Genomic DNA, 13,766 nt, shown 5'->3' with positions numbered 1-13,766 from the left:
ACTCAATAGATTTGTTTTTGTATTTTTTAACAGATGTCTTTAAACATGTTTCATGAGAACCTTTTTTGGACCCAGCTGCTCGGAAGTTGTTTTTTTCTCAGGAGTATTTCAGTCTCTGAATGAATCTCCTTTAAACAACTAAGAGGGGTTGAAATCATTCAATTTCATTCTAATGTAATATAAGGAGGAGTGTAAATACATTGCATTAAATCAGAATAAGACTGATGACTCCATAAAATAATATTCAAATGTTTTAAAAATCATTCAATAATAATGTTATTACCTCATAAAATTATTTCAACATGTTTTGAGCCAATATAGGACAAGTTTTACTGTGTTTCAGATTAAATGAATGGTTAAATGTGGCTGTTTTCTGCAGCGTTAAGGCGAAACTGTAATACATCAACGACCTCTTGTGGAGGAAACAGGGCCATCTCTTTATTCCCTGAGGAGAAAGTTGGAGTTTGGGACTTTCTGCAGCTCGCCCAGTCATGTCAGCTACTGTTTGCAGACTTGTTTTTCTCTCCGCGGTGTTAATGGTTATTAAAATGATCAACCTTCATTTGCATGTGTCTCTTTACAAACGAGCTGAAACGCGGCGTCGCCACTGAAACCGATCAGCCAACAGCTTCACACCTGCTAATGACCAGCAGCGGATCGGCCATCGAAAGCCACCTTTAACCATCAACACCTCAGGATTTGTATTTACAGGAGCTCTGCAGGGAGCAGCAGGCTGCTATATCACCTCCCAAACATTTAAATGCACTTTTTATTATAGATGCAGCTGATCGCACACACTTTTATTTATTTTTTGAAATTTATTTTAATATATATGTATATATTTTTTTAAATATTTTTTTTAATTTAATTTTCAGAGAGCAAATATTAAAATGCATTTTTTTTATTATAGATGCAGCTGAGGGACCGGGAGCGAACAGAATTACTTATTTTTTTAAATGTATTTTAATATATATATATATATATTCTTTTTTATTTTCTTTTTTTTATTTAATTTTCAGAGAGCAAATTTTAAAATGCAAAAAGTATGTTTGGAAAATCGCGTATTTATCTGATCAGATCAAATCTGATTTAAGGGTTTAAATGAGCTGCTTCTATTAAATTATCAATGAACCGATAACATCTTGTCAGTCATTGTTACTCTCCTTTCTTCACTATGATGAATTAAAGTTTTCAAAATAAAAGAAAAATCAAAATATTAAGTGTAATTTGCAGCCATTTATAAAAGTTACGACTAAAAAACAGGCAAAAAAAATATGACTTTTCAAATGAAACATCCGTCAAGTCATTGTTACTCTTTCTTCACAATAATGAATGAAAGTTTTCAAAATAAAGCAAAAAAAATCCGATATAAAGTGTAATTCGTAACCACTTATAGACATATTTATAAAAGTTATGACTAAAAAAAAACAGGCAAAAAAAAAATATGACTTTTCAAATTAAACTATATAGGCACAAATAAAGAAAAATAAATGGTGTGTTATATGTTACAGGGAGGGAAGCCTGCACGTCCCCTCAGCCATATAGTTAAATCAGCTGAAAAAGAGACATCACTTCATGAATTTAATTTTCGCGTTCAATGGGGCGTCACAAACAGCCAGAGCAATAAAACTAACGTCCAATTAGCAGCCATCTATTCTCAGGGTAGCAGTTATTTGTTTATCTGGGCAGATCTCAATACTGATCCGCTTGTAATCTTCTTATGGAAATTGACCGGTAGCAGAGAGAGAGAGAGAGAGAGAGAGAGAGAGAGAGAGAGAGAGAGAGAGAGAGAGAGAGAGAGAGAGAGAGAGAGAGAGGTAGCGAGAGAGAGAGAGAGAAAGCACCAGGAGAAACTGGGAGTTTGGTAATGAGGGCCTCTGTGCAGCTAATTTCCTAATTAAGGAAGGAGGACCACCAGCACAGTCTGTGAGGCTCAAAGGGGCTCTGCAGGATAACACTGTTGAATGTTGGGAAATAATGTGCACGTCCTGATGGGAGGATATAACCTGCATGCAGCCAGCTCCAAGGATCATTTAATCTTTATAGCAAAAATGTTGAATTGTGCATGTATTTTTATTATTATTTTTATTTATAGCTTATTTTGTATATTGGTAGAAATTCAATTTTCTTTATTCTTATTTTATTCTAACGTTTTTATCTATTCTTTTGTTATTATACTGTTTGACTTGCACCAACAAAACCAAAGCAAATTCCTAGTGTATACCTCTTACACCTGGCAATAAACACGATTAGGATTCTGATTTAATTTTCCTCTCAAACCATCAATTCCTGGGGAAAAACAAAATCGATTTTTGAAAGTAGTTTTCGTTACAATTAAGAATATCAAAAGCAAATATTTTGTTTAAATGTCACATCTGGCTGCTAAATTTTTTTTCCACCTACATGTTTATTGGGTTTTCTTATTTTCACAAACAATAATAATAATAAAAAAAACAAAAACAACAACAAACACTGGTACAGCTCAGATAAAAAAAAATGTATATAGGAGGTCATAGGAAATAGAAGTTAAAAGTTTTTGTTGAAGAATAAAAGATCTAATTCTGGCCTTTTTGGCCTAAATAAAACAAACAAAAAAAAGTTATATTTGCAAAGAGCTTTAAAGGGAATTAAATTCTATTCAAGTGGACACAAAACCACATTAATCCCACCTTTTGAAAACAGCTGAGTTCTCTAACATCCTTTTGCTCGGCTGTCAATAGAGCTTTACGGTCGCACAATGTGAATTAATGACGGACAAAATGCGCTCAACTTTAATATTATACGAGCAGACACATGTCTGCATTCAGCTGCAAAGAAGTCACTGATAATACCTCCTAATTTATTGCCTTTTTATTGCCCCTTTTTTAATCGCTACAGCCTGCGTTTACAAGTTTTTATGTTATTCTTGACAATTCCCACATAGGAGGGAGATATTCTAATAATCGAAAGTGGCATCAATAAACAACATTATTTGACGTGTCCATGTTTAAACCCAGCGACCTCCTGGAATCAATAACTTTTTTTTTGTTTCAGCTCAGTGACTGCGGACAAGGCCTTTGAGAAACAGTAATTAACAAAGAATAGCTTTTCAATTACAGCCACAATGGAGACTGTCTCATTAAGATTTGCATGATTTTTTTTTTTTTTTTTTGTTGGACCAGGAATGCAAATGAAGATGCAATTTACGCACGGTCTGCTGTTCCTATTGTGTCTGCGTGAATGGTTGCGTCCTCCCAGTTCAACACAGGTAAAATAATATTCACGGGTCATTTAAAGGAATAAAAGTGATGCTATTATCACCTCTTTATTCCACAAAGCCGGGCGAGTAATTCCTGATGGTAATTTGACTTATTTGACCCAAAAAATACTTAACAAAAATCAGCTTTAAAATGTTTAATGTCTGTGTTTAATGCAGAGTCATGGCTGAGGAAACATTTGTCAGATTTTTATTTATTTATTTATTTTATTTAACGGTTTGAACTGATTTTAACACATTTTCTTCAATCATGGTTCATTAATTTATGACAGGATTATTCTAAAAATAAATCTTATTTTTATTCCTTTGGGAAAATTCAGACATTAATATTATGAGCTATAGTCTAGCAACAGGTATCATAAAACCTAATTTATATTATTTACATCTTTAGAGGCTCTACATGGCCAATCTGTTTGGAAAGTGAGCTTTTGGTTTACTTTGAGACATTATAAAAAATAAAAGACTTTTCTCATAAAATAATAATGTGAGAATATTTATGCACATCCAGTTTGATCGAAAACTTCCCAGGAATGACGACAAACTCTTTGAGAAGCAAAGAACAAATTAAAATAACTGAGGAAAAGACCTGAAGATTTTTCTAATCTAATTAAGTTTCCTTTTTAATATGTTGAAGAATTAAATTAAAAATATTCTGCAAAAAAAAATATGTGCAAATGAATAAGCAGATTTGTTGAAGATGGTGCGACAGTTACTGTATGTAGCATCAGGACAGAGAATAAATAGAGACCAGGTATTGATAGAATAAAAAATATTCTGCAAAAACATATGTGCAAATTTGGTCCAAAACCTTGAAATGAATAATCAGATTTGCTGAAGATGGTGTGACAGTTACTGTATATGTGCATCAGGACAGAGAATAAATAGAGACCAGGTATTGATCTGCTCTGTGTCATCACTTTCCCTCGATTGTTCCATCACAGAGCGGCTGTACATGGAGCTCAAGTCATCACCAGAGAGAGAGAGAGAGAGAATGAGAAGAGAAGGCAGATTAGTAAACTCACCACACGTTGTGGACGATCATCTCTTACTGTGGGCCCGTCTGAGGCAGTGAAAGCGTCTTAAGTTCAGTCATTAGGTGGAGGGACTGTCACTCAAAACCTTCAGAAAGAAGCACAACACACACACTCAGAACACAGATGCATTGATTTTCAGGAGAGCTTTAGTGGCAGGTCTTGTCAGGAGGGCTAATGGAGAACGCTGCATTCTTGCCTTCCACTGTAGTGATTTGTGTTTTCATTGTGGTGAAGCGGTGATATGTCCTGCCACCTTGTTCAGCTCTGTGGAATGCAAACCGTCTTATACTTATTGACCTCGGCTTGTAAAACAACATAAAAAAAAGCTCTCCTGTAGCAAGAATGCTTCAAACTTTAGCCTCCTTTTTTTCTCCCCGGCAGGCCAAGCATGTCCTTCCTCATTATGTTCCTGTGTGAGCGAGGCCAAGGCTGCTGACACAGACCCCAGTGTAATCTCTTTAACCCGCCACTGTCATGAGCAGACAAGGCGTGACCACCCAACGCTCTGCTCCGTCTCACTTAGCCCAGGGAATAGTTTTTCACTTCATCACCTCGCACCCTCTTCGGCTTGTAGCTGCTTATCGTTTTAGGGATGCACGTTTCAAACATATTTTATCAAGTGTGCTCGACACATAAGTGCGTGCAGAATTGCTCAGCAGTGCACAGGCACAGACACAGCCGGGGGTTAATCATTGTTACAAGACCACTTAATATAATCTTGTGCAGCAGTGTGCAGTTAAAAATTCATATACTCACTGACCCTTGGAGTTTGCCATAATTGACACAAGCGTTTTTTTGCTGTGGTTATTGACTAATGAAGCTAAAAGCAAATGAAATTATATCACAGGAGAGGACATCGCTGGAGGCATTATTAAATGGATACACAATGATTATTAGCTCCTTGAAGTCATTCCTCAGACAAAGACTCTTTACTTAGCAGATTAGGGGGAAGGCTCGTATTAAAACATTTGGTATATGACGCGTTAAATGAAAAATAAAACTGTGAATTATAAGCTCTTATCCATTGAAAGCTAATTTCAATTCAGTTTAAATTAAGCAGAAAATTTCAATAAATATGGTTTTGCTTCTGAGCCACTGGGCGAGGCCGGATTAAGCCATCTAGAGCGCAACATGATCACTTCTTCTACTGTTTGCTCAGGAAAAAAGTGTCTAAACTTCCTCTAGCTGGAGCTCGGCTCACACTTGAACCTCTAATCTGTGCCATCTTCATTTATCCTATAGAGACATCATATTACAGCTCATTTGCTGCTTTTTCAAGGGTTCGCCACGCAGGCGTTTTCAGAGTGAGATGCACTCTGAATAAATGCTGTAAACGTGCAACAAAAGAGTTTAAATTAGGCCTCCGGATGCTTTTTTTTTCTTTTTTGCACCAGCGTTAAAGTTATGATAGTGTGTCAGCAAGCAGATGCCTGCAGCCTGTGAATGGCATTATCAAGCATCTCTATATATGATGAGCGTTTTAAATACTGTTATTGCCTGACTGGCTAATTACAGCGCTCATTATTTCCCATGTATCTTTTGAATCATTGCCATGTTCAGTTTTTTTTCCAAAAACAATGGAAACTTTCTCCCTGTTTTGTTTGGGAGAAAGTGCTGAATCGCCACTTTTTGCTTTGCGCCATGCCCAAGCAAGCGGCCCTCTTTTGTTTTAGCCATAATTGAGATCCCACTAATCTAGCCTCTTTTTAAAAAATGAAACAGCCTCTTTGTCGTGCCTTCATTAGCTTAAGATAATATTGTGAGAATGCGCAATTAATTTGCGGTGTAACTTTAATTAATTAAATACACCCAATTTTGTAACATGATTAATGCCACCAAGTTGTTATCTGTATTCTCCTGCAAAATGAATATGTAACAGCGATACGGCACCGAGCATTAATTGCAAGAAATTGGGGGCTTTTAAGAAGCCAAAACTAGGTTAGGTAATTATAAGAGGTAATTTATTAAACCTTAAATAAAGAAACAAACAAGCATGAATTGATATATAAATCATGAGTGTGTAATCTGGCTGTGATTTGGGGAGAAAATGACAAATCTTTTATTGCGTGCAGAGCACTTGATAAAGCAGATAGTGGTCATAAATTTAGTCCCAGTCAAGGTCTCATTAGAGGAAGCATAATTTAATTAAGAGTTAGCCATCGACCTCTAAATATATTAATTACCTTGAGCATGACGAGATGAGTGCAATGATTATTGCGTATTTCATTAGAGTGAGTCTTGTGGGAGAAGAGCAAACTAAGGTGGGGAGCTGACGGTGTTGACAACATAATGGATGGGCCGGTCCGAGATGAGTTTGGTCACCTTGCCTTGAGAGGAGGTGAGACAGAGGACAGCTCAGGTCCTCCAGAAGGTACCATGTCTCCGCTCTGTTTACTGGTAAAGAGCTCTCAGGTTAGTGTTTGAAAAAGGTTTGGCAAGTCCGTATCACACTGAAGTGAATTATTTTTTTTACCGCATTAACAAATTATCATATGAGGAATAAATGAAAATGTGAGCACTGTTTTTAGAGACAGCTCGGGATAAAGAATCAACATTAATAATTTGGTGTTCAGTGTGATGAAAACAAATCTCAAAATACAAATATCATTAAATTACATGCTGGAGTTGATTTTGTGACAGTTCAATACGAGAAAAAAATAAATATTTAAATTTCATATTTGACTGAACTACAAACTGCATTTTTATCCTTAAGCTTGTAGTTCAGTGTCTTGTTGCTATAACCTCTGAATATGGTGTACGAAAGAAACGAAGGCTGCAACTACCGATTATTTTCATTGTCGATTAATCTGTTGGTTATTTTCATGATTAATCGATTAGTTGTTTTGTCTAAAACTAATGTCAGAAAATGGTGAAAAATGTCTCAAATGTTTCCCAAAGCCCAAGATGACGTCCTCAAATGTCTTGTTTTATCCACGACTCAAAGATATTTAGTTTACTCTCATAGAGGATTAAAGAAACCAGAAAATATTCCCATTTAAGAAGCTGGAACCAGATAATTTATATGTTTTTTTTTCTTAAAAATGTACCCAAACTGATTAATTGATTATCAAAATAGTTGGTGATTAATTTAATAGTCGACACCTAATTGATTAATCGTTGCAGCTCTGGGGTTTAGTGTGTCAAACAAATCTCCAAACCAAATATGATGAAATTACATGCTGGATGTGATTTTGTGACAGTTCAATGTGAGAAATAAATATTTAAATTTAAAATAAGTTTCCATTTGACTGAACTAGAAACTGTATCTATGCCTCTAACGTTGTTGTTTAGTGCCTTGTTGCTATAACCTCTGAATATGATGTACAAAAGAAAATAAAGGCAGCAACTAACGATTATTTTCATTGACGATTAAGCTGTTGAATATTTTCTTGATTAATCGATTATGTGTTTGGTTTATAAAATGTCAAAAAAATGGTGAAAAACGTTGACCGATGTTTCCCAAAGCCCAAGATGACGTCCTCAAATGTCTTATTTTGTTCACAACTCAAAGATATTCAGTTTTCTGTCATAGAGGAGTAAAGAAACCAGAAAATATTCACATTTAAGAAGCTGGAATCAGAGAATTTAGACTTTTTAATGTGATTATCAAAATAGTTGGTGGTTAATTTAATAGTTGACAACTAATCGATTAATCGTTGCAGCTCTGGTGTTTAGTGTGACAAACAAATCTCCAAACCAAATGTCATGACATTACATGCTGGAGTTAATTTTGTGACAGTTCAATGTGAGAAATAAATATTTAAATCTCAAATCAGTTTCCATTTGACTGAACTAGAAACTGTACCTATATCCCTAAGGTTGTTGTTTAGTGTTGTGTTGCTATAATATATGAATATGGTGTACAAACGAACATAATAAAAAAGGGGAAAAAGGTGTAAAAGCATAAAAAAATGACAGTAGAATGTAGAAATCATTATTGTGCTTAGTTCTTAATGCAACTGCTAAACTAAGAGCCTCTGTTCTCTAATGCTTTACTTTTACATTTCGCTTATATCAACTTTTCACTAACTCAGCTAACAAAGAGGTACACCTTGGTGTGTCACCTATTTGTGTACACACACACACACACATACATACACACACACACAGACATAGACCAGAGGGGTGCAGAGGCGACGGCTCATTGCTCCACAGACTGATACGTCAATGAAACATACAAGACGTTGCCGCTGCATTGGAGCGATTTGCAGCCTCGCTCCTCTCCTGGCTGACAGCAGGACAAAGAGCCTAAAGCTACTATTATCTGCAAGCAAGCTCTCATTCTCGCTTTCATCTTTCTCCTCACTTACACAAACATAGATGTAGACGTGCTTGTGCAAAAAAAAAAACACGGAGCTCAGCGCAAAGTCTGCAGATGCATCCAGTGTGCGTATCAGGACGGGATAAACTTTGGCATTGTCGAGGGGTTTGGACATTGTTAAAGTGTCAAAATGGTTGTCGACTGTGTGGCGTTGGCATGTAAAAGAATTGTAGTAGATTTTCTGAGTCTGTGTCAGTATTTTTTGCAACAGGACAGAAGTCAATATTCTCAAACTTCAACTGTATTTTTAATTCTTCTGCGTCAGATCTAGACCAACAGGTGACATGACGTGTCTTTAAAAAGAACCACATGTAAAGAGTCTTAATAAGTAATTTATGCGTGAACAGAGATAGTAAACACAAAGCTTCCTGCACCATCTCCCTGAACGCCCCCTCCCTCCTCTCTTCACTACTAACCTCCTCCCACTCTGGCCAGAAAATTGAGGACACTCACCAAGGTCTGACTGGTCCCAAGGCTGCTGCTGCTGCTGCTGCTGCTGCTGCTTCCCAGTCCCTCTGTTAGACACACCTTCAACAGCTGGCCACCAGCAGGGCCAGCAGCAGGACCATGGACTGGAAGATAGCAGTGACATCCACGGCCCAGACTCCAACCACGGCCATTCAGACGGCGGCACCACCACCATGGCAGCTCCCTGTGCAGCAGAGGAATATAAAGAGCGAGAGAGCCGGGCAGTCAGTGGCGTGGTGGTGCACACTGCAGCTGAGCTCTCCCTGCTCTGGGACCCATCTCATTCAGCCAAGATTGCTTCATACAAAAGTTGACAATGCACCAGTGAAAGCCATTGTTGATATTCAACATTTTTTAAATAGCTGAGCAGAATAGACAACATGGCAGGCTGCAAAACTTGGCAAGGGAAACTGACCTGGAGCTTCCCGTTTTGAAAGGGTTGCCACGCTGGGTGAGAGGAGAGGGCTATTGTGTTAAAAAAAAGAGAGAGAGAGAGAGAGAGAGGGAGAGCTGGTGTGAAAGAGCTCAAAAAACAAAACATCTCCCATCCCGAGAGAGCAGAGTACAAAGCTTTCTGTGCAGCAGGAAGAGGACAATCACCTCGCACGGTCACAAGCATATACGCATTACCAGGAAAGGCAACAACAATGAAATCAATGCACTCAGATCCAGTTTAAAACAGGATATTAGATTTCTGACTCTTGAGCCGAACAAGGAAGAACACCCTGGTTGAGTTGTAACAAAATAAACCTGAGAACAAGTGTGTCAAACTCGACATTTAGAGTTCGATATGACAAAAGTCACACAACTGTAATTGACTCTGGGCTCGGCTACCGTCCAGAGGAATGTCTTCCAGAGGGCCATCTATTTCTCTAATGTTGCACAGATGAGGACGATACCACCCGACACTGCTAATGGTGTTCGGTTTCCGTCATTGTCAAGCTGACAAGCGTGCAGATTGATATGGATATTTAAGAAGCCTTTAAGCTTCCATATGTCACAGCGCCACAGTGTCGCTCGTGCCTCAGAAGCTATCAAAACATCTAATGTAGTGTAGTATGTGTGTTTGTGTGTGTGTGTGTGTGTGTGTGGCTGGTAGCCCTCAGGCGGCTCCCAGTGTTGTGTTTCGAGCGTCCTCGTGTCTCTCAGTGGGCAGTAGGGTGGGAGAGAGGGCCTGAGTGACTGATGTGGATTTGAAAACCCCTGAAGGAAACAGCTGCAACACCTGAGAGCCTTCCCTTCCAGCACAACACAAATCTATCCACTCATTTAGTAATGCATCACAATATACTGTTAACTCAAAGTAACTCAAAGTGCACTTGGCTTTTTTTACTTGCCTGCTGATTAATCTGCAATAAACCAACAAGCACTGCAACTAATGCAATTAATAACAATTGCAAAAATCAACCAATTTTTTCCGTCAAACTATTTTTTATTGTCTTCTGACCTTTTTAAAACTCAATACTAGGGCTCTCCTGGATCAAAGAAATTCTTAGTTGACTAACACTCCTACGATTTGTCGACTAATCGATTAGTTGATTAAATCAACAGATCTGTAAAACTGAGATTCTCCTCAAAGAAACACACAAAAGCACCACTTTAAATATTGTGTTTACCAGATATGTGCTCATAAGTTTCTTGGAAATAAGCCATTTAGCATGAAAAAGCATTAAAAAAACGACTAATCGACTAAAGAACTCGTAGTCAACTAAGACCAAAACGACTGATTAGACAACTAATCTAAGAGGGGGCCGCCCTGCTTACCCAATATGTAGAAAAGTATTCAAGTGGTAACTCTTCTCTCTGCAACAAACTGAGTTCGCGCATTTGATGGTGACAAAATACGGATATGACCATACAGCCCTGTTATTACACCAAATAAGAAAATATGTATGTTTCATATGTCTTATGGGCTATATGCATGAGCAAATATAAGATAATGTTGTTCTCCAAAAAGTAATTCAGAGATAAAGATCAGACTAAAGCACGAGTTGATTACAGAAGTCTACTTTCCTGTAAGACCTCTCATCAACAAACTGTAATAAAATGCCAATAACAGAAATCCAAATAGTCATATTAGGGATTTGGGAACACTGAAAAAAGTTCTGTTAACAACAACACAGATATAGAGCAGATTAGAACTGCAAATAACGATTATTTACATTGTCGATTAATCTGTTGGTTATTTTTTCTCGACTAATCGATTAGTTGTTTGGTCTATAGAATGTAAAGAAAATGGTGAAAAATGTCTCAAATGTTTCCCAAAGCCCAAGATGACGTCCTCAAATGTCTTGTTTTGTCCACAACTTAAAGATATTCTGTTCACTGTCTTAGAGGAGTAAAGAAACCAGAAAATATTCACATTTAAGAAGCTGGAATCAGCTTTTTCTTAAAAAAATTACCCAAACTGATTATCAAAATAGTTGGCGATTAATTCAATATTTGACAACTAATGGATTAATCGTTGAAACTATAGAGAAGAAGATCCTTTGCATTTAGCCATGTTTTACAGCTGGGCTTTCTGTGAGCACAAACAGTAGTTATGCACCATTTTCTGTGGCCTACATCTGAAACAAGTCATGAGTTCAAATATAATAAATAAAATGGATAAAATTATGAAAAGTCATGAAGCATCAAGCAGATAAAACAATGTCAAGTATGTCTTTTGAGCTGTGAGAGAGGGGTCTTTAGGGATACTAATACCTACTACAGTGTCATACACTATAATGTAAAGTGGAAAGCTTCAGGAAGAAAAATCTGTGAGTCTTGTTCTGCAGCGTTCTCACTTGCTCAAAGGCTGATCTGTGTGTGTGTGTGTGTGTGTTTGAGAGAAGACGGTGAACAGAGAAACAGGACCGGTCTGGCCCTTTGACATATAGGCAGGCTCAGAGTTGAAGATGTATAATTACATTGAGCAGGGAGAAATTACAGCTGTGAGAAAGAAGGCATGGCCCACATAATCTTATAGGTGTGTCAGTGCTCGGCTGCAGGACAGAGCGAGAGAGAGCGAGAGAGAGCGAGAGAGAGAGAGAGAGAGAGAGGGAACCTGTGGCGTCTTTACTGGAAACCCACGTCAGCGCCACCCATCACACACTATTAGCTGCCATCAAAGCTCTAATTTTACTCTAGCATTACACCCCGCTCCCTGCGTCCCCCTCCCTCCCCTGCTGCTCTGGATGGTGCAGCCTGGTGGGAAAACGACATTCAATCCGCTGTCCGCCCCATTCAGGCCAAATTGGCAAATGACAGCTCTCCGCCTCTCAGATTTCGGGAAGTGAAAAGGTACCACCGCCACCGCCACCATCCTCCAAGAAGCATGTTGATGGGGGGGGAAAGAAGGAGAAGGAGAAGGAGGAGGAGGAGGAGGAGGAGGAAGAGGAGGAGGAGGAGGGGGAGAGTGAGGACCGGTGAGTGCCGAGGAGTGGACCGAGGAGGTGGGTTAACAGCCTCCCTTGTCCTGACGGTGCTGGACAGAGAACACAGAGAAAAGAGAGAAGAATGCCTACTCAGCAGATCAAAAGAACTTCCCTGAGACCAATGGGGAAAGTTGACCTCAATCCCCTAATCACCCACTTTACCACCGCGCGGGCACATGGGAATACAGCGTTTGGCCTCGTGGAGGTCAACAGCAGCGAGAGGGCAGCACACACAGTCGAATCGTATAGAGATGCTGACTTGGGAGCCGTCACTGTGCCTTAAAACCAGCTTTCTGCAGAAATAAACCCTACAGACAACAAGCTGTGGTCTGATGAGCTGCACAGGAAAGGAAATATATGCAGCACTGCTCGACACACATGCACAGACAACAAGCTCTTTCATTTTACCATGACACACAGGGAAAAGACACAGAACATATTGTGTTAGTCACTAACTGGCCGCCCCGGCTGAATGGTACTCTTGCTGCTAATTAAGTGCTAATGGCGGTTCCCCCTGCGGAGAATACTAATTAATGCTCCATTCTTCTGCGGGCTGAGCGCGTACTCCAGCGCGGCCCTAATGAGGGGAGGCAGGTACGTCTTCTCCCAGGCTGGGTTAATAAGCACAACACAGTGGGGTCTGAGTAGAGAGGGCCATACCAGGGGGCTGCTTCCTGTTCCCTAATCTCAACAGACCCCCCGAAGAACGCCACACAATGAGCCGCGGAGGTAATGAAAGGATTTGTTCCATAAAGTGGGAAAATGGGCCAGCTTGTGTGTCCGCACCTCAAAAAGTTTTGGTGTCTGTACTAATGTAACGTTAACAGGGAGGAAATTCTGGATTTCAAACAAATATATGACAACAAAACAACCTACAGAAAGTGATATTTCTTCTTTCAGGCAAAGATACTTGTAAAAAAAAATAGGGTGGAACTTAGGGCTGAGGGATAGGGAGAAAATCAATATTAGAATATTTTTGACCATATTGCGACGATATTGTAGGGTTGACTATTGGTGATTTCATAAAATATTTACTAGGGTTAGGGTTAGAGTTAATATCACGCGATAATAACACGTTAATGCAAATACATTTTAATGACACTAATTTCTTTAAAGCATTAACGTAACTTGCGATTTTTAGGTTTTAGGTTGTAGCGGGCTCTTTACTAGAAACTACAACACATAAGGAATCCATTGCTACCAACCATGTCATACTACTTCGTCATGAAGGAGGTTACATAACGCTCCAGACTTGCGCTAAATTTTGGCGA

At 38.7% G+C, this 13,766-nt stretch overlaps 1 protein-coding gene across 8 annotated transcripts in view; it reads right to left on the bottom strand.

Annotated features, from left to right (window-relative positions):
• Positions 1-13,766, bottom strand: part of sox3 (SRY-box transcription factor 3) — a 34,230-nt gene that overhangs the window by 12,878 nt on the left and 7,586 nt on the right. For 4 of the 8 annotated variants that reach the window (XR_005208302.1, XM_037780978.1, XM_037780980.1 and 1 more), the window contains 3 exons: positions 9,495-9,544; positions 9,065-9,263; positions 4,279-4,375 (listed from right to left, as the gene is read on the bottom strand). The gene's annotated coding sequence lies outside the window, so the exon portion shown is untranslated. Of the gene's footprint in view, positions 1-2,435; positions 4,203-4,278; positions 4,376-9,064; positions 9,264-9,494; positions 9,545-13,766 lie in introns of those variants that run through there. The other 4 variants (XM_037780982.1, XM_037780983.1, XR_005208303.1 and 1 more) reach the window with 3 other exon arrangements.

This window comes from Sebastes umbrosus, chromosome 9, assembly GCF_015220745.1.
Source record: "Sebastes umbrosus isolate fSebUmb1 chromosome 9, fSebUmb1.pri, whole genome shotgun sequence".
Classification (NCBI taxonomy): domain Eukaryota; kingdom Metazoa; phylum Chordata; class Actinopteri; order Perciformes; family Sebastidae; genus Sebastes; species Sebastes umbrosus.
This window is presented reverse-complemented; position numbering and strand designations above follow the sequence as displayed.